Source organism: Siniperca chuatsi, linkage group LG14 (assembly GCF_020085105.1).
Source record: "Siniperca chuatsi isolate FFG_IHB_CAS linkage group LG14, ASM2008510v1, whole genome shotgun sequence".
Taxonomy (NCBI): Eukaryota; Metazoa; Chordata; class Actinopteri; order Centrarchiformes; family Sinipercidae; genus Siniperca; species Siniperca chuatsi.
In genome coordinates, this window is record NC_058055.1 from 7,592,810 (window position 1) to 7,612,108 (window position 19,299).

At 39.8% G+C, this 19,299-nt stretch overlaps 1 protein-coding gene across 3 annotated transcripts in view; it reads left to right on the forward strand.

Moving 5' to 3' along the window:
• Positions 1–228: 228 nt before the first annotated feature.
• flrt1a (fibronectin leucine rich transmembrane protein 1a) overlaps positions 229–19,299 on the forward strand; it is a 40,838-nt gene continuing 21,767 nt past the window's right edge. For 2 of the 3 annotated variants that reach the window (XM_044222187.1, XM_044222189.1), the window contains exon 1: positions 229–801. The gene's annotated coding sequence lies outside the window, so the exon portion shown is untranslated. Of the gene's footprint in view, positions 806–19,299 lie in introns of all 3 variants that reach the window. The other variant, XM_044222188.1, reaches the window with a different exon arrangement.

Below are 19,299 nucleotides of genomic sequence, written 5' to 3' on the forward strand. Positions count from 1 at the left end.
AGATAGATTTACAACATATTTCTGTGATCTGAATAGCTTGCTTTGCACAAGTTCACACCACAGTTAAAAAACAGGGAGCAGCTGACTGATAGAGAGACAGAGAGACAGAGAGGGAGAGAGAGATTTGGGAAATATGCACCGTGTCTCACTGTTATTCAAATGACATATAGAGGAAAGGCTTTCACAAATGTGCTCCATCCTCCTCCTCCCTCTCCTTTAATCCTCTCCATCCTTTACGCCTCAATCTCTCTCTCCTCTGCTCCTCTTCTCCAGCCTCAGCCGGCAGATTGGAGAGATTTTCTTTTTCTCTTTCAGAAAATAAAACACGCTTCGGCGTCTCGCGGGCAATTTATTCAGTGCAAATAGCGGACATAGCTGAGAGGCAGTGTATTTTGCAAAGGTGCACGGATGAACAAGCACGGACCGGTCCGGTGACTAATTGCCATAAGAAGGCTCACAAGTTCGCCGGCGAGTCAGGCACGTTTTATTTCTCCGTATTACCATGTAGCCAGTGCCGCAGCGGGGAGATAATCGGGCGGAGGGAGCAGTTACAGAGAGGAGACAGAGGGAGAGAGAGAGAGAGCTGGCAGCACATGATCACGCAGGCTATCCAGTCACTGATCAACTGGAGCATTCATAATTGCGCTGGCGACAACATATGGGAATACAACAAGGCGAGATTGTGGTCACACCTGCTTGTGGAGGACACCGGAGGACCCGTGCGGGAAAAGGGCGGCCAAATCTGAGGGACTTTGCATCAAACACAGCCGAGAGAAAGCGTGGCATCCGAAGCACCATCCGGTAGGTGAGCCTTGATTGATGTGCACGGACTGCCAATATGCTGTTCATCATCGGATCTGGCCAAAAAAAAAAAAAAAAAAAAATACTAATAATAATAATAACCACCTTGTCAGTGTTTTATTGCGCGTGATAGCCCAACAAGTCTTTGACTCATATCTGTCGTCTGTTTGTGGCGCGGTTCAAGAAATAATAAGGTCTGTCTGTGAAACAATACAATCGCCTCTTTGCAAATGCCAAGCCACTTGATTGAGGATACGTGTTTCAGTTAATAGCTGGCAGTCAGAACTATAAGCAGTGGACTGTGGTTCGAAGGCCCAGTCTGGATATAAATTCAAACAAAGGAGAAGACACAACATAAAAGCTACAGGGGTTAGACAGTGATTGGAGCAGGTCTTCAAGAAAAAAACTGCATATTGAAGCAACAAAATATAAGTTTACAAGTGTAATACACTAGCACTGGTAATGTGCATTTAATGGAGTAAAGGGCTGCATTTTAGTTACAATTAGGTGAAGAACAATCTATTTTCAGAACAGTGCTTTCCAGAATCAGTCTGAATGTGCTCAAATCATATACAGCACAGCCTGGTTTGGGGGTTTAATGAAGACTGTAAAGTTGGTGAGGTGAGTTCTGGATAACCTGAAAGCCCACACACCCCACCCCCACTGCCAGGTTGCCATTGACTTATCTGACTTGTGGACAGAATTTCTGCATATATTACTCCTGCAGCAGTGCCCCCTGCCATGTGTGCCCATTAAATTGACATTAAGGTAGTAAAACAGTTAGAAGTAAAAACACCACAAGCTGAAAATCAGCACAACATGCAATAAATGGAAACATGTAAAATAGAAATATTGTGGTTCAGAGGATCAGTCAGGAAAGTGCTCATGTGTCCATAGCTTGCTTCATGCACTGGCTGAGCTGATGGTGAATAAGAATGGAAATAATGCAACCAATAAGCAAAGTGTCAGATTGTAATACTTTTGCAGCACATTGTTATGTGTCCCCAATACAAAAATCTATCCTCTTTTATGTAAACGTTCTGTCAATGCCAACGTCATGATAACAGTAGCTCCTTTAATAGCTCTGAGGAAACCAAATTTCAAGCACTAGTGTCTGATTAAGTACATACAGTCCAACATATTCCAACCACATTTCCAATGCAACTCATTAAATAATCCTGTGTGCTGAATACCGGGATGAAGGTAGATTTGACGCGAGGAACCTCTGGCAAAAGCCCACAGAGGGGCACTTCACAGAGGTGAAACTAAACAGGGTGATGAGGACTCATATGAATAAGGAACTGCAGAGGCTTGGGACATGTCTCCTGCAATAAGTTGATCTAACCTGTGCACATGGCACACGGGCGATAGACAAACAGATGGCATCTCCAAAGGAATTCATCTTGTGAAAGTTGGAAGAGATATTCTTGGATGGGCTACCCTCTGACTCGCTGGCACCGAGGCCTGCGTCTGGCAGTAATGATGGCAGTCATGGTGAATGGCCTCGCTGATTACATCGCTCAGTCTTATGACTTACCCATACCTTACAAAAAAATCTCTCTTGTTGCACTGCAACTGCGATGCTGATGCTGCAGTGTTGTCGAATTGATTTGCATGGCTTAATCATACATCAATAAATATGCAAGCAATTGAGATTTGCAAATGGATGACTAGCTCAGGCATAATGCAGCCTCTTCCAGTGCTATTAGATGCTGTGTCATTAACATGGTTATTGACTATTGTGGCTTCGTAATTCATTCGTTTGTAGATAGAGCAGGCACATTATAGTGCAAGGTATTGTGTTGTAGTATAAGGGTCTTTGTGTGGATCTTTTCAGGTTTCTTTTTGTTGATTTGACGTTATCCGTAGTTACTGCAAACTCAGATTAGAGCACACTAATTTATTTGGAGAGCACAATACTTTTTATTGCCTGTCAGAGACTGTACAGCAGTCTTGTTGGATTTTTTTATGCTGCTGTCCAGGTCTTTCACGGTGTAGCCATGGATGCTAGTTACAAACATTTCTATGGCTGCACTACTGAGCTGCCTTGTTAATTACTTCATTGCATTAATGAAAAACATTTAAAATCAGTATATTGTGTCAGATGATTAATGTCTTTGGTGAGCAGCTATGTAATAAGCAGGATAATGTATAGGGAGCCATTCATTATTGCATTTCGCCTTGGGGCTTACTTTCAATAATGACCAGCTCGCTTAAGTGTGCCTTACTTGGCAACCTGTAGCAGATCAGAGACTCGTGTTGTTGCTGCCAGTGATAAGCCAGTCCCAAATCATTACTACTTGTTCAATTGGCTGTGAATGCAAGGTAACATTACTTACTGACATTTGACTTATTGATGTTATTGACGTTTGACTGATGTCCAGATAATTTCGTCCTGATCTCTGACAGATTAGTTTCAACATGTCACATAATATCAACATGGCTTTTTCATGTAGAAATCATTAAAAACAGGCAAGAAAAAAGTGCATCAACGCCCCCTGTGCAACAATTTTACAGAAACAACATACAACCTTAAAGATCAGTTGGCTACATATCTGCAACAGATTCATGACACCCTTCCATCTTTTTTTACCATCGTAGACTGCACAGTGTTGCCACAAAACAAGCTTACAAAATAAGAAATGGTGCAATTTCAGCCCAGCGAAGCTAGCTGCCCTAGCTACAGTACTTCTTGCTCACACTGGGAATGTGAACTTCCTGTCTATAAAACATAACAGCATAGCCATTATATTCATGACAGCACAGTCATTATAGGAATGACAGCCGTCCCGCTACCCATTGTTGCCATTACAGCTGAAAAATTGATGGTTTGCAGTGTCTGTGGTGGGCAGTAGGTGGAAATTTGTCAGAACAGACTGGAGGTGGACTGAGAAGCAAGATTAAAACAGCTCATAAAAAACTTCTGATTGATTTTGACGGAAAGCACCTATACTCACTATTGACTCATATTGTTAATTGCAAGGTAAGTCATTCCAAGAATCCCACCGTGTTATTTTCAATGCCATAGTGGTAAAACAACACTGATTAAGGAGATGCATCAGTACCAATTAGTACTGCTTTGTAACAACATACAAATGTATGAGCATACAACATTTTTCATGAAGTAGAGCACACCTACATTTATCTTGTGGAACACATTGCAAGTGCTCTTACAATTTCATAGCTGGGAAAATTGGCAAAATCTAAAATTGTGTTTGGAGTTGTAGTTTTTCAGCAACCTTTCAGGCTCTTTTAGAGGTCTAATTTCTGCAGAATGTTTGTGGGCAAAGACTAGTTTTTAAGGAATTTGTTATACAGTATGAATGCATTTTACATCCAATTGTTTTTGCTGCTTTAATGAAAGCCGTTCTTAGCCCCTTGCTGTTTGCAGCAGCAGGAACAGAAACACAGTCCCTCTCTTCTCCAGTGAAAGCATTAGAGGGGAGGAAGGAAAGGAAAGGGAGGGCTTTCTGGCCTTTGGTGTTGGTACCCTTGCCACAGGCCCGCACTGAGCTGGACAGCCTCTATCTTTGGCTATGACCACAAATTAATTAGTTGTACATTTGATGGGTAAACAGCACGTTGAACTACTGCTGACAAAACTGAGGTTCACTGGATCAATGTTAGTCAGCTGGCTGGGAGACCAGAGAGGGGCAGTTTGTGACAGGATGTGTTGCTGCCTCTCCATAGCCCAGTCACTCTCCACTCACAACATCCATCTTTCTCTTTTTCATGTTGTAAAGTCTTTCATTCTGATGATAAACACCTATTAACTTAATTTCCATTTAAATTAAGGTATTGCATCATCTTCTTTGTGTGACTTTTTGAGCAGCTATTAGTGTATTTCACTGGAGAAGAGTTGGCAACACTGTCTTTCGTGGATTTATCCAGACATTTATTGTAAACTTCCTGCCATCCCGTGCCGCAGACGCCTGAGTTTTATGAGTGCTATTTATTTGGCAGAGTGGGAATGGCGATATCAGCACATGCACTCTAAACCGAAATCCTTCCAAGGCAAATAAAATATGAATGGACATGAAATATTTCCAATTGTTCCCTAATTGCTGTTGATTGTTGTAATGCTGATTGCAAATTAGCATAAAATATGATATACTAATGAATCAATATTAACCACCAGAAAGTATAAATACTTTCAGCAGTATGTGGTCTGGTAAGATAGCAGGTTTGATTAAAATAAAAATCATGCACAGCACCACCAGAAGCCACCCCTTCTCTATACTGCCTTTATTTCTCCAACCTAGCTTGTAATTTAACAGGTGCTGTGATGCATGAAATGGACAGTCAAACATGTCATTATACATGTCATTTCCAAGAATCAAAATGTAATGAAGTCAAGCACTGAAAGCATGCAAATAGACCATAATGACCATAAGTTATTACACCTATTACACAATGCATGGCATTCGTTAGTGCTGATGCTCCTTTAAGTCTGTCTGTTTTGCCATGAAGATAGGGGGTATGTGGAAAGTAGATGTGGAGTAGCTCAATTAAAAAAAACATTTACGATTTGATTCAACAGTATATACAAATATTGAGTTTAACACCTGAAACTATTAAGAAACAGAGAAGAACAGAGATGTAAAAAAAATGTTTTAAATGGTTGTAATTATGACAATTTCCACTTTAATGGTATTAAATGACATCCTGTTCAAACATTTTTTTTCATTTTTCATTAATTTGGAACGTGTCGGGTGGTGAAGGGGTACTTGAGTTCATCTGGTTGGGAACCGCTGGATTATAACCACCAGTGTTGTACCTGCTGTCACTCTAAGAGCCAGTCCTACAGTACATACACACTCCTATATATCCTACTCATCAGGGTTAGGTAAATATGCAAAAGACGTTGTGAGGTTTAAGCATTCTAAAATTGAATCTAAGCTAGTGCAGGTGCAAAGATGAGAGATTGACAATTTCATGATATGACTAAAAAGACCAGACAGGTACTGCTCTCCCTCCCCCTGCTATGCTTCAGTCTTGCTGTGTGTGCAGTGCATATCTTTCCCTGATTACATCAGTGGTGATGCTGATATAACCATTTACTGTGGTTTGAGGCTAAAGAAACATAGCTTCCTGCATGAATTTTGTGAGTATTTTGAATGTCTGCCATTTTTACAGAAGAAAAAAAAAGGCTTGATGTCTCAGCCTTTTGTACACAGAAAGCTGGTTTAATACTGTGAGTAACCGAGTTGCTTTACTTTGACTGTGCATGCAGAGTGACCAGTTCATCCATAGATGTAAGCTCTGTGCAGATGAAAGCTGTGTGAGGATGTGGGGTCATCATTGCACTGACATTGTCCAATATGTGGCTTTACTTTTAAAAGTGGTATCCTGGAGTCCCCGAATTGAATGTCGAATAACAATAGCTGTGAGAACAGACATCAATAGCTTGAAGCTGCTTGTGAGAGTGTACTGAGCTGGAGTAAAATCACAATTCTTCTATCTCAATAGAGCCTGTGTTGCTCTACCACAGGCAATATCATTTCCTCCTTCATACATTAGCCATGTTGAGAGGCTGAAAAAGCAAACTACGTCCTCACTCAATTTTCATTTGTCCTTCATTTTAGGAACAGGCTCTGGGTACATAGATGCAGGAGATATATCGTTGATCATATTCAATGCAGTAATAAAATAATCAAACCTTCTCTCTGCTTGTTGGAGCACTGTTTTCCCATTGGAAATATGTTCTCCTGGCCTGTGAACTTAATTTGCTCTATCCTACGCTTTTTACCCTAAAACACAAGTTGAGCCTATACCGACATCTTTTAAATAACATGTAGCTCATAACTGCTTTAATACAACATGGAACACAACTATTGTGTGTAAAAATACTGTTTTTCTAAATATAACAATATCCCTTTGACAATTCAGTCTCATGCAGGCTTGAAAAAAATGTTTCATTTGTGGATGTGGATTTATGGGTGGATTTGTGAAATAAAAAATGTTCATGCAGTATTACTCTAATAAATCTTATTGTGTAACACTGCTGGAGTTTGAGCCCTAAAGTAAGGTGAACATGATGATAATAATTATTTGCATGAATGATTTGGAAAATCACAATAGTCATTTTAATTTAAAAACAGATATTTAGGAAGGGGAGAGATTTAAAATCTAAAATGCAAAACAACAGCAGTTAATGGTGATTTTCCTTTTTATGTTGAGGCTCTAAATAAAACAGGGAGGAAGCTTTCTGAGGCCCAATAGTATTGGCATTTGTAGACACTAAAGCGTTTAAATCCAGCAAAAGTCACAGAATGTGTCTTCTAATGATTTAGTGATCTGTTAAACCCCCTTGTACTCTGTAAATCACAGAAATCACTGTCTTATGAAAAGCCTAAGCATTCATGCTCAGTTTTATATGTTAGCAATATAGCTGTATCTGATATTTCTTGACAAAATATACACACAAATTCAAAGGTTGTCAGAATCACCCTAGCTGCAGAGTGCTGCTAAATTGTAAATTGTTGTATGAGCGAAAGATATTAAATATTAATGTTTCCCATGAGGTGGAATATGAGCAAGTTGTATCTGCATGTGTCATGCCCAGTCGTGTAACATGAAAGGCTTCAAGAAATCTATTAATCTGTAAATCTGCAGCAGCAGCGCAAAGAATATCAAGTAACTTCATGTCAAATCCAATGTACAGTATGTGCTGATATACAGTATTTTCAGCCCAAACCTCAGACAGCACACATGCTGCTGACACTTTTCTTTCAGAGTAACTAAGCTGAAATTCTCTCTGTGCAGCGCTGTGACTGTGGGTTGATTGATGGTCCCAAAGTCAGAGAGAGAAGTCATGACATCAGATTTTCTAGTGTGTTGTTAGTGTAGCAGGCTCCATTAGGGGTTCACAACAGTCTTCATTCATCATACAAGAGTAGGAAACAAGATTTTCTTAAAAATGGACTGTTCACTTTTCTGCTGTTCACTAGTAATTGTAGTTTGCTTGTGGTTGGATCGTAATGGGGACTATGCAGTCGCTTAATAGTATACAGTTTGCTCTCAGAACAACATGGCAGCTTGTGTACTTCACTGGAGTGCAAATGTGGCATCAAGAAGAGACTCACATCACATTTTTCACTCACATTGATGAATTTGTGTTTTCATGCACAGTATGCATTAGGGCTGAACAATTAGTCGAAATATTATCAAAATTGTAAAATGGGGAGGTGCAATATCCAAAACGCAGGAGTTGCAATTTTTTGATAAAGGTAAATGTGTCACAACATCCTATTATAAATGAAGCAATGTGGCCTACAAATCACATTCTCCAGATGAAAGACAACATGCTTGTTTGGTACAGACCCCAGCAAAAATCACATCAAATCATCATCATCATCATTTTTATATTTTTTTCAGTGAAAATGAAATGCAAAAATTACCATTCCACTAAAATCGTGACACATATGGCAATTGCAATATCTGTCAAAATAATCGCAATAATAATCGTTCAGCCCTAGTATGCATAAAAGCATGCATACAATACCACATTGTTGTATATGGTTAATGTCAAGGTAAACCTGTGCACTCATTGGACTAATTCTTTAAGAATCACTATGTTGTGGCCTGCATACTTTGTAATTTTGCCATAAAGAGGAAAAATGGTTTGTCATTCCTTTCCATATCATGCTCACTCTTTCTTTTCCTTCAGCATTGTTTTCCCCTTTTTTTCTCTGATGTCGACCTCTCTTCTTTCAAGCTGCCATGTTTTTTGTTATCATCAGAGAGACAAATGAGAAACAAGAGGGAACGAAAGCCTCGGGGCTCGTGTCCTCTCATCATCACCACTCCCTTTATCTATCCCCCCTCCCTCTTGTTCTCTATCCTCCATCTTTCTGTCTTCCTGAGTGACAGCTGGCAGCCAGTAGGGTACAGTGGGCATGCCAACCCAAGTGCAGATATTTGCCAGCTGACTTGAGAAAATACACATTTAAACGTGACTGACTCATGTGTGCTGTAGCTCTGTATCTGCTATTGCTGCTCTTTTTTAGAGTGCTCAAACACATGCAGCACACATTACACTCCCTGCTGCCCACAGAGCTTTGTGGCCATTAAAACATGCAACAGTACGTTCACATAATGTCTGTAAATGAACCCAGTGGGACGGTCTCAAGGCAGAGGCCACACAGACAGCAGCCGTAAAGTCAACCATTGAAAGCAGCAGCACTTGTAGAATTGATTAGAAAAAAACAATTACATGTGGACTGATTTTAAATTTAGATTTTTATAAATATATAGATGACGATAGCTTGACATCTATTCCCTATATGTTAACATAATATGATGAAGATGTCTGTGGTCCTTGCTTCTGGAAGACTACTATGTTTCTTTTTTGTTTTGACAGGAGCAATAATTAAGCTCCGCTTTGTTGCTCATGTGGCTTTTTTCCTCCCTTTTTCTTTCTCCTAAAAAAAATGGTGCTTTGCCTCTAAATTCAGCAGCTTTATAGCATACAGCGAAAGGAAGACATCTCCCGTAATGACTCTGCAATATGCAAACAGCACCTTTTATTATACAAACAGCAAGTGCCGTCCCGCTCCCCCCTGTGCGGAAACACTCACACACATATATAAATACTACACACTACATACAGCACAGCTGATACTTAGCTGACTCTTGAATATATGACAGACTGACTGAAGTGATGTTGAAAACAGGAGGAGCAGGCATGAAGAAGGAGCAGCAGTTATCATGATTTAAAATTTCCACAATTTGCTCATTTTCAAGAATTCCCTAACGGCAGACAGCTTTTTCTTTTCATTCCTCCACTCTAAATGGGAAGCGACATTTGGGTCAGTTTCTCTGGTTGATGTAGACTAAACAGCAGCTCTAGAAATCCAAGACCTGATTAATGTTTTGTGGGGGCTGGATTGCAGAATTTTACAACAATTTATGGAGGTGCAGAGGTGCAGAGGTGATGGAAAGATGAAATTTCAAGACACACAATTACATAAAACGTATATAGAGAGTAAAAGAAAACAAGATGTGAGCCATATAACGGTATACACACATACGCACACTCAATATCTATGTGCAATCTGGGATTATTCTAGTACAGACAGAGGGCATGTCCAGCACTTCATGCAGCACAGAAATACACAAAACAGAAAAAAGAAATAGACAAAACACAAGGTTCAGACTTGAACCTTAGGGGATAAAGCAAGACAGGCGGTAATGAAAAATCAGGGATACAGGGATTTGTTGTTTTGCTTTGATGGGGGAGACAGACAGAGAGAGAGAGAGCATAAGAGTCTGAGACAGAAACACCAGCAACAATATCTCCAGGAGACACAGACATTTCTATATAAATCTGATATCTGTGTAAATGTTGCTCTAGCTATTAGCACCAGTTAAAAGGTGTTAACATACAGCATTCTTACACTGATTACAACCATTACTACAATGACAGCTGAGACATTTGTTTAAAAGCCTTTACACTACAGATGACATTATGTGTCTTTGCATTTCTCTAGCAATCTGATACATTTCTTCATGATGCATCAGAGATTGGTGGTGCTTTGTGTCACAGGACAGGAGGAGAGCGTTGTTCTTGCAATGGCACAAAAAGTACTGTGCTGTGATTAAGTTGCTTAATTGAATAGTCGATTGTCAGGAAATTAATTGGCAACAATTTTGATTGTAGATTAATAGTAATAAGTAATCTTTCCAGCAAAAATGGCTAAATTAACAGGTTCCAGCCTCACATGTGAATATGTCCTGGTTTTCTTCATCTTCTATGATAGTAAACTGAGTATCTTTGGGTTTTGATATTATATTAAATACATATTTTATAGACCAATCCATTTATTGTTTAAACAATAAAATAATCTGTAGATTAATAAGTAATGAAAATAATTGCTAGTTGCAGCCCTAATCTGTAGCCTCTTTGGTGAAGCGACAGATTACCAATTGTTTTTAGTATTCCCAAGAAACGTGTTCAGAGGTCAGATTTTCATCGTAGTTTTAGTTACCCCCCTCCCCCATCTTATAACCACCATGTTCTTTACAGAGAATGTAACAAGAATGAGGGATGCTGTGAACCAAAACCAGAGTGATGCATTTTCAGCCTGCAGTGCTTGAGCATGTCGGCTTGCTGAGGTTGCTCCACCATTTTGTCATTTAAGTCACAACTTAGGTTTCAGTGGTCATTGGGATTCCTTTTTACGAGCCCAATGATCAATCAATCCCGTAATTCAATGCCCTGGTCAACCATGTTTAAATGAATAATTCACAAACCATGACAGAAAGCTCAGTGAAACGGCTCACAAGCAGGGCATTGCCCTAATATTGCAAGAAGACCTGAATGGAATGCGTCCAAAATAAAACTGAATAAGATCAAAATGTATAAAACAAAAGGGAACATTTGTGTATCACTGTGCTGTGTTCAATAGGGTTGGAAGTTCAGCTCGGTATGCAACTTCCTCTGATCGGTACGCCCTGTGACCCAAACTGTTACTGTCAAAATAGTCTGTTTATGTCGACTACTCGCACGGAACAGAAGTTCTAGAGTGCGAGTTTTACCCAAAACATTCTGACAGAGCACCAGTCTATCAGCTGTAGCATGCTAGTCAGCTTAGCCCGGTTAGTCGAGCTCCTGTAGTGTCGCTGCCTCCGAATGGCAAACACAAATGAGAGCCCAGAGCTGGAGGATCCTCCTGTGACATTTAGACCGTCTGTATGGGAGCGTTACGGTTTCCAGGTTAGTTATGATGCCGACATTGTTCAACTGAAGTCAGGTACTGTATGTCTGTGGAGACAAACATGTCATTTACGACGGCATCACTGGAATGTGTTGACTGGAAGGCGAGTTTTTCTCCCCCCAGCGTTCAGACAGCCTCTCACTGCAGATTCAGTGCTCTCTGATTACTTTACTATGAGTGATGGGATCCTACGTGAACACACTATTTTCTATAAAAGTTAGAACAGCTTTGGTTATTTCACATTTGAAAATTCTGTTCTCCTCTGCGCTCTTCTCAATGGTTTGGGTCTTATGAAGGGATTCAGTTACAAAAAGGTGATGTCATATACTTCCATGCACAAATCAGGATTTAGCAACATTTGAATCAGAATCTGGTTCAAATCTTGGTGAGTTTGGTTTCTGTCAATTAAATCTGACACCCACAATCACACCTACACAGTCCTTATGGAGTATAATTCCTAAAGAAGTGTTTGTTTAACTTTGATTGTTGCTCATTTAGTTATTTAAATTTAATGTTATAGAGAAATACTTAAGATGAGGCCATGTTTCCAGTGGCTATAAGTTCAACAATCAAAGTTAGAACAGGAGAGTAACGAGTGGGGGGGAATATAAAAATGATTTAACTGTATATTAAAGAGTTCCTTTTGCTGCATTAGTGCAACTGTGTACTGTAACTCAGTGTGTAACAGTAGTGTGAGTTTGTACTGTACATTTAGATGTGTAATACAGTACATTGGATGAATACTTTAACGACAAGCAGTGGAACAAATGTGATCATTCAGGTCGCTGTAGTAAAGTCTCAAAGTCAAACTTTCATAATCGCCATGCTGCTTGACTAATTAACATGGTACATACAGTATAATACATATATATATAATTGGCATGTATTATATACATTGCCACACGGTAAACAACTTTGCCTGTAGGGCCCATAAGCTTCACATATAATCATTTCCTGTTCAGTATTTTATAAAAGTTAACTTTTCTGCTCACAGCTTTATTTTTCTTGTGACATTTTCAGTTTATTATTTCAGATTAATGCTTCCCATTTACTTCAGCTATGGTAATGCAGCAAAATCATTAATAATTTGCCTGTTCTAAACTTTGTAGCTGCACAAGACCAGAACATAGAAGCAATCATGTGGTGGATGGCCGCCCACCACTGAGTCTGGTTCTGTCTGAGGTTTCTGCCTGTTAAAAGGAAGTTTTCTTCTTGCCACTGTCAGCAAGTGCTTGCTCATGGTGGGATTTGTTGGGTCTCTGTAAATAATATAAAGAGTCTGGACCTGCTCTATAGGAAAAGTGCAATGAGATAACTTCTGTTATGAATTGGTGCTACATAAATAAAATTGAATTGAAATAGATTGAATCAGAGCAATCTGTTGCACCGCCCACACTAGGTCAGATTACAGCGACACATCAGCCGCTCGCAATGTGGACGCCCTGTCAGGGTGCAATAACCACCAGCCCACACAGACGGGGGCCCAGTTGGACAGGTTTACTGTTTCTGATTTCCTTCCCAGTCCTCTCTCTGCGCTTCAGGCTTTGTGCTTTGTGAAATGAAGTGCGATGATCAATTGCGCTGAAAATTTCTCAGAAGGTTTAAAATGGAGTTCTGTGGCCCCGGTCTGCCTCCTGAATTTTTTAACTTTCCTCTGTGCTGAAAGACAAATGGCTGCCCTTTATGGAACAGCCTTAAGCAGTTTGATTGTTAATACTGTAGGTGTTTAATATTACAGGAGAGAGTTGTTAAATATATAAACACATTATAGTACATTTTATGATTTATAAGCTTTTTAGAAAATTGCATTATACTCCTTTTATACAAGTATCTGGTTTCTCTATTTTCTATCTAATAAAAGGGAGCGTTTGACCTATCTGGGAGTCCTTCATGTGTATTTTTACAGTGTCACAGTTTTCAGTGTCAGAGTCACAATCAGTCATATGGTCATGGATCTCTTCCAGCACACACACTCTCTGAGAATAAAGGAATAAATTGCTTATATAAAAAAAAATGCCAGGAAAACATAAAATTTCTTGACTTTGAGGTTATTGGCTTTGTGACTGGAGAGAAGGTTTATGGCAGGGAGCTTTTCAGAGGCTAAAAGGAGACAAAGGAAGCTAATCTCACTTAGAATGGTAAAATCTGCTATATAGCTAATGAAGTATTATACTGTGGTCAATGAGGTAGAGGCACTGCAGAGAGCCTACGCAGTGTGTCTGTGTGTGTGTATGTACAGTACGTGTGTGTGCTTCAGTGTGCTTTGCTGCATGAGTGGGGGTTTGTTTGTCTGGAGGTTGCAGTGATAATGCTGCCATCAAGAAGTGAAGTCTTTCAAGGGAGAATGAGCAAGCATGTCAGGAAGAGAGGGATGAGATTTCACCTCTCTCTTAGTTTAGTGTGGTAGCATGCTAACATTTGCTAATTAGCACGAAAAACAAAGTACAGCTAAGGCCAAAACCAAATTATTGGACAAATCAAATTTTGACCTGATTCATGGCACTAGATGAAAATTTAAGGGATCACCAAAGTTATTACCATTTATCCTGAGGGGGATATGAATGTCTAAACTCAATTGTATGGCAATCCATCTAATAGTTTTTGAGATATTTCAGTCTGGACCAAAGTGGTGGACTGACCGACAGACAGACATTGCAATCGATAGAGTCATGCTAAAATCAAGGCTAAAAATCAATTAGGGGACTCTTGAGACTTTCTTGAGTTGTGAAATTCATCACAGTAAACTTCAGCAGCAGCTGTTTTCCAGAGTCCCCTCCAACCTCTGAAAAACATTATTTCTAAATAAATGATGTAACTGAAAATATATATTTATATCTCCACTTTGAAACAATTCACACATAAACACAACACTTTTTGAAGGTTTTGTTTATATACCCCATATGTTTCCTGCTTAGTGGTCTAAGCAGGAAACAACAACTGTTGCATATGCTAAACTAAGTGGGAATTTTGGAAATTAAGTTAACGGTTTACTTCATCCTGATACCTTGGCTTTTGGACTACGTTTCCCAGAATAGGCTAGTCCTGTGACAGATGCCTTGTAAGTAATTTTGTTCAAACAAAGATAAAGTCTACCCATCAACAGAATAAAAGGTTTAAATATGTAACCAGACTGTTTACCACCTCAAGTGAATTAACTTATCCCCAGCCAGATCCATATTTAGAGCTAGCTTGCTAGCTAATGTTACATTGATCATATCCGTAACACTTCTTGAGAAAATTCCATGTTTGTGGTCTCCCCCCAAGTTGCAATGAGATCTGCACCCTTGATTATGCAACACAAGCAAGTTTCAGGAGTCATGCCATTTGATTTCCATACCATACAGGAATTAATGCCAACCAGTGACTGTTGTAATTGGAAGTTGGTGGCACTAAAACAAAGATATTACAATCATTTAGATTTTGGTGTTTTTCATAAACCTTCAAGAATCAGTGTAAAACATTTAGTATGACTTAGCTGGTTGGTTTTGTATTAATTATTCCTAACCCAAAACAAGAACATGGTTATGCTATGCTGAAGCGATTAATCTTGTGAATGTTTATTTAGTTCAGTAAAATGTTGTCAATGTGATCACAAGTCAAGGTTGAGTTGCTCTGTAGGCTGAACCAAGGGCATGCAGTTTGAAAGATAATAACTATATTTTCCTCAGCAGAAGGGCAGATGTCATCAGTCCTGAAAATATGGCTGAGCAGCAATGCTGTGGTCAAAGGTCATTAGAGACTGTGTTCACACATAGAGCTTTTTTCCCCCCAGAAACATAATGGTTATATGGAGGCCAACAGGTTTAATGACAGAGATAAAAACCTGGTTAACCCGTCAGGGTGATTCAGTCACTGCCACTGTAACCGCAGATGATTGGCATTATCAACTCTACAGATAGGTGCATGTACACTGACCCCTTCAAGAACTCACTATGTACAGTGCAAATCCTACCATCCAAATTGAACAAACAATAATACAAACTGCTCAAACCTCTAAAATAACAACGTTTTATTTTCAAAATGGAAATGTTGCACATGTTTATTTTGAATTTAATTTAGATTCTGTCTGCGACAGCACACAAAACTGTGTTTTTTGAGGTTCTTTCTGATCTGGGTCCCCGGGGCCATCTGAGGATACTCTGGAAGTTTTTTCCATCAAGAATGCCTAAAGACAGCGAAGGAAACTGAACCTCCTGTTCATTTCCTTGTGTTTGCACTGCTCTCCATTTGTCAAGTCCTGCTGTATCATTTTTATTCTTGACTCTCTTTTCCTATTACCTCACGTACAGACAGTATGGCAGCCCATGGGATATGTCAGCATGTGGACTCATTAAATTATTAGACCTTGTTTATTATGAACTCTGTAGCATACCCAACTGACTGCAACCTTTTAATATTCATGCAGCAAGTCTGTTCCCAACTGATGCTAACAGTGGGATCAGATTAATGCAGTCACATACACGTGCAGAAGACAAGTACACATTTTGTCATGTAGCTTTTTAATAATTAGTGTTGTTACAGGTCAGCATATAGATGCATATCATGTACTTATATAGTGGAACATGTGAATGCACACATGAGGGATCTTTATAACTACAGATAAAGTCTGTTGTTTTGTGCTGCAGCCTGGTCAGATTGACGTGGCCAGTTGGATCAGCTTGGGCTATTTCTGTCTTTTTCGGTCCAAGCTCGCTGCAGGCAGGAGAGGCTGGAACACTGTCCGCTCGGCTGAGTGGTCGAGTGAGGGCGACCCATCACGCGAACAGGGAAGACTTTCTGGAGGAAACATTTTGGAAGGTGAAAGTGCTCACTGGACTGTACCTCCTGTGAGCAGCAGGCCTCTGAATGACATTAATGAACAAGCGTAGTGGTCAAAGCAGCAAAAACTGATAATGGTTGAAAATGTAGTTTGGTTGGTGATAATACGGTCTGTTGCTCTCTCTCACGAGGCTGTGAATTTGTCATTAAACAGGCCATCCAGACATGAGTCATCTGTGAGATTAGTCTTTGTTTTCTGCATGCCCTCTGTCCCTCTCTATTCTTATCCTGTCTAATTTCCTCACCGTCTCACACATCTCCCCCTCCCCCCAGCATGTTGGCCTTGTCCCTTATTCCACCTTGTTCGATTGTGAGATAGTCCACAATGTATGTGTGACTGTGTGTGTGTGAGGGGACACAGAGGAAACATAGAGGTGGGAGAGAGAGCAGTGGAAGGAGAAAGAGAGAGAGAGAGAGAGCGAGAGAGAGCAGTGAGGTGTCCAGCACTTAAATTGCCTGTTTATTTCCAGTATTGCATCAATTACACTGATACGGCCTACAAACGAGCACACTGAGTGTGTTTGTGTGTATGGGTGTGAGATGGGGGTGGAATAGAGAACGATTAAGAATGATAGATATGGAAATTTTTGTGCTGTAGTATGCAGTTTCTCGTTTCCTGCGAGTCACAAAAAACACACGGGGCAGAAAAAAAAAAGATTTTTTTGTTCTGTTACCAGGGAGAGAAGCAGAGGAAACTCACACTGTATTTTGATTGTGATCCGTTTGACAATCAGTGAATTCATGCATTAAAAGCGCACGAGTGTGAGGGGGCTGCATGGGTGTGTCCGTAAGTCCGTAAGTGTGTGCTTTGTGGGGTCGGCCAGTGGATGCCCTGAGATCAGGAGCGTGATAGTCGGCTCTCTAGGGAAGAGGGGCGTGTCTGTGACAGGCTGCAGTGATTAGTGGAGCTCAGCGGGCAGAATTTATCAGACTCAGCCGCGGCCATGAACCATTTCAGCCTGCAACTCTGCAATTTGTCTCCCACTTCGCGTCATATAACAGCCTCAATGCAGCTTGCTTGTGCATGTTTGAAACATGCACGATTGTCTCGCCTTGTGCATTTCTGTGTGGGCCTCCTATGGCGAGGTATATTTGAATTCATGAATGATGAGATGTTAGCAAGTCACATGTTTACATGACAAGGCCTTTTACAGGCGAGAGATATATGGTATCGCTGTAATTACAATTTGATTGATGCTTACTTCAGTTATTCTGTGATTTTGCTATAAACGCATGTTACATTCAAAGCTCGTTAGGGGAAAAAAGACTCTCAGGAGATCTGTGTCTACAGGAAAGACATTGTGAAGAAGTGCTGAAAGGAATAGTTGATTAATCGATTAGTCAATTGTAGGGCTGCAAGTAACGATTATTTTCATTATTGATTAATCTGCCAATTATTTTCTTGATTAGTGGATTAATCATTGTGTCTATAAAATGTCAGAAAATAGTGAAAAATGCCTGTCACAATTTCTCACAGTTCAAAGTGATGTCTTCAAATGTCTTGTTTTGTCCAACTAATTGTCCAAAAACCAAAGATTCAAATTACTATTGTCTAAGACAAGGAAAAGCATCAAAACTTGACATTTGAGAAGCTGGATCTGGGGAATGTTTTCCATTTTTGCTTAAAAAAATACTAAAATGCTTATTCGATTATCAAAATATTTTCTGTCGGTTTGCATTAATCTGTCGGAATACGTTTAGGTATATGTCTACATAGACGGAGAACTTGTTTCCATCCTTCATTTTAAACCACATTTGCATAAATCAGTAACGTCAGCGTTCTGTGATATGTAGACGATCATACTGACAGCAGCCTGCTACACAACACAAGAGCCACAGACTTTGAACAACAACCACATTAGCTTCCTGTTGTCTCCTTCTCAAACATAACATAACAGAACATAACATGAACACACGTCTTGTCACAAACTCAGGATGATAATTCTCTGCATGCTCATCACTATAAGCATCCCCTTGTGTCATGTCATTTTTCATACATTCTTAATTTAGAAATATCGGCTATAGCTGCTTCATCACGTCACCTTGAGCTCAAGAGCCTGTGATGGGTATTTTTCACAATTTTTTAAAAACATTTTAAAGATGAAACAATTCATTTATTTATCAAAACAACAACTGAGAAATGAATTGCTAATGAAATAATTATTACTCTCACCACTGTTATGAAGCCATTAAGTTTCCTGCATGAGAAATGTCAAAGTAAATCCACTTTATTAGAAGAAACTACTTTTAATCAGCCGCTGAACAGCCAATCATACTGGCCAGGCTCATTACTGTCAAAAGCAGAGAGCATGAAAAACATGGATGACAGATTTAGTGGCCTGCCTCTATCCCTCTGGGATGCATACACAGTTTATATGGTAAGGGAAACAATTCATCACAGGGCAATTCATCAGTGGATAACTTTTAATTAATGTTCAAACGTGCGGACCTTTAAAACAGCAACCTCAGCTCGCTCCCTCTCTCAAGTGTCCGCTCTGTTTGTTTCCTTCTCCTAATGTCCACACCTCTTCTACTTTTTCCCCTCTTTGTCCTTAAAGTGTGGTTGGTCTATTTACTCATCCACTTTCACTTCAACACTATCCCACTCTATTTTCACAGCTCCTCTTTTCCTCTCCACTCTATATTCCCTCCATGTTTACATTAGTTGCACTGGCAAGTCCTCACGGCTCAGTCCCTGCCAATATTTGTGTTGTGGTGAATGCTAGCCCCCCCCCCATTTCCAGCATTTTATAATCTTAATATCTCTCCTAACCAGTTCATTTATTTACCTATATCGATTTTTCCACACTCGTGTCCCCTTTCTCCCCTCTCATCTGCCCTGAATTAGTAACATTAAGGCTGAGAATGAAAAGAAATGGCTGATCAGAGAACGCAGTAGAAGAGGAAACTATTGGAAAGGCTCAAAATGGAGCCAGCAAATTGGACAGTCATAAGCACAGTG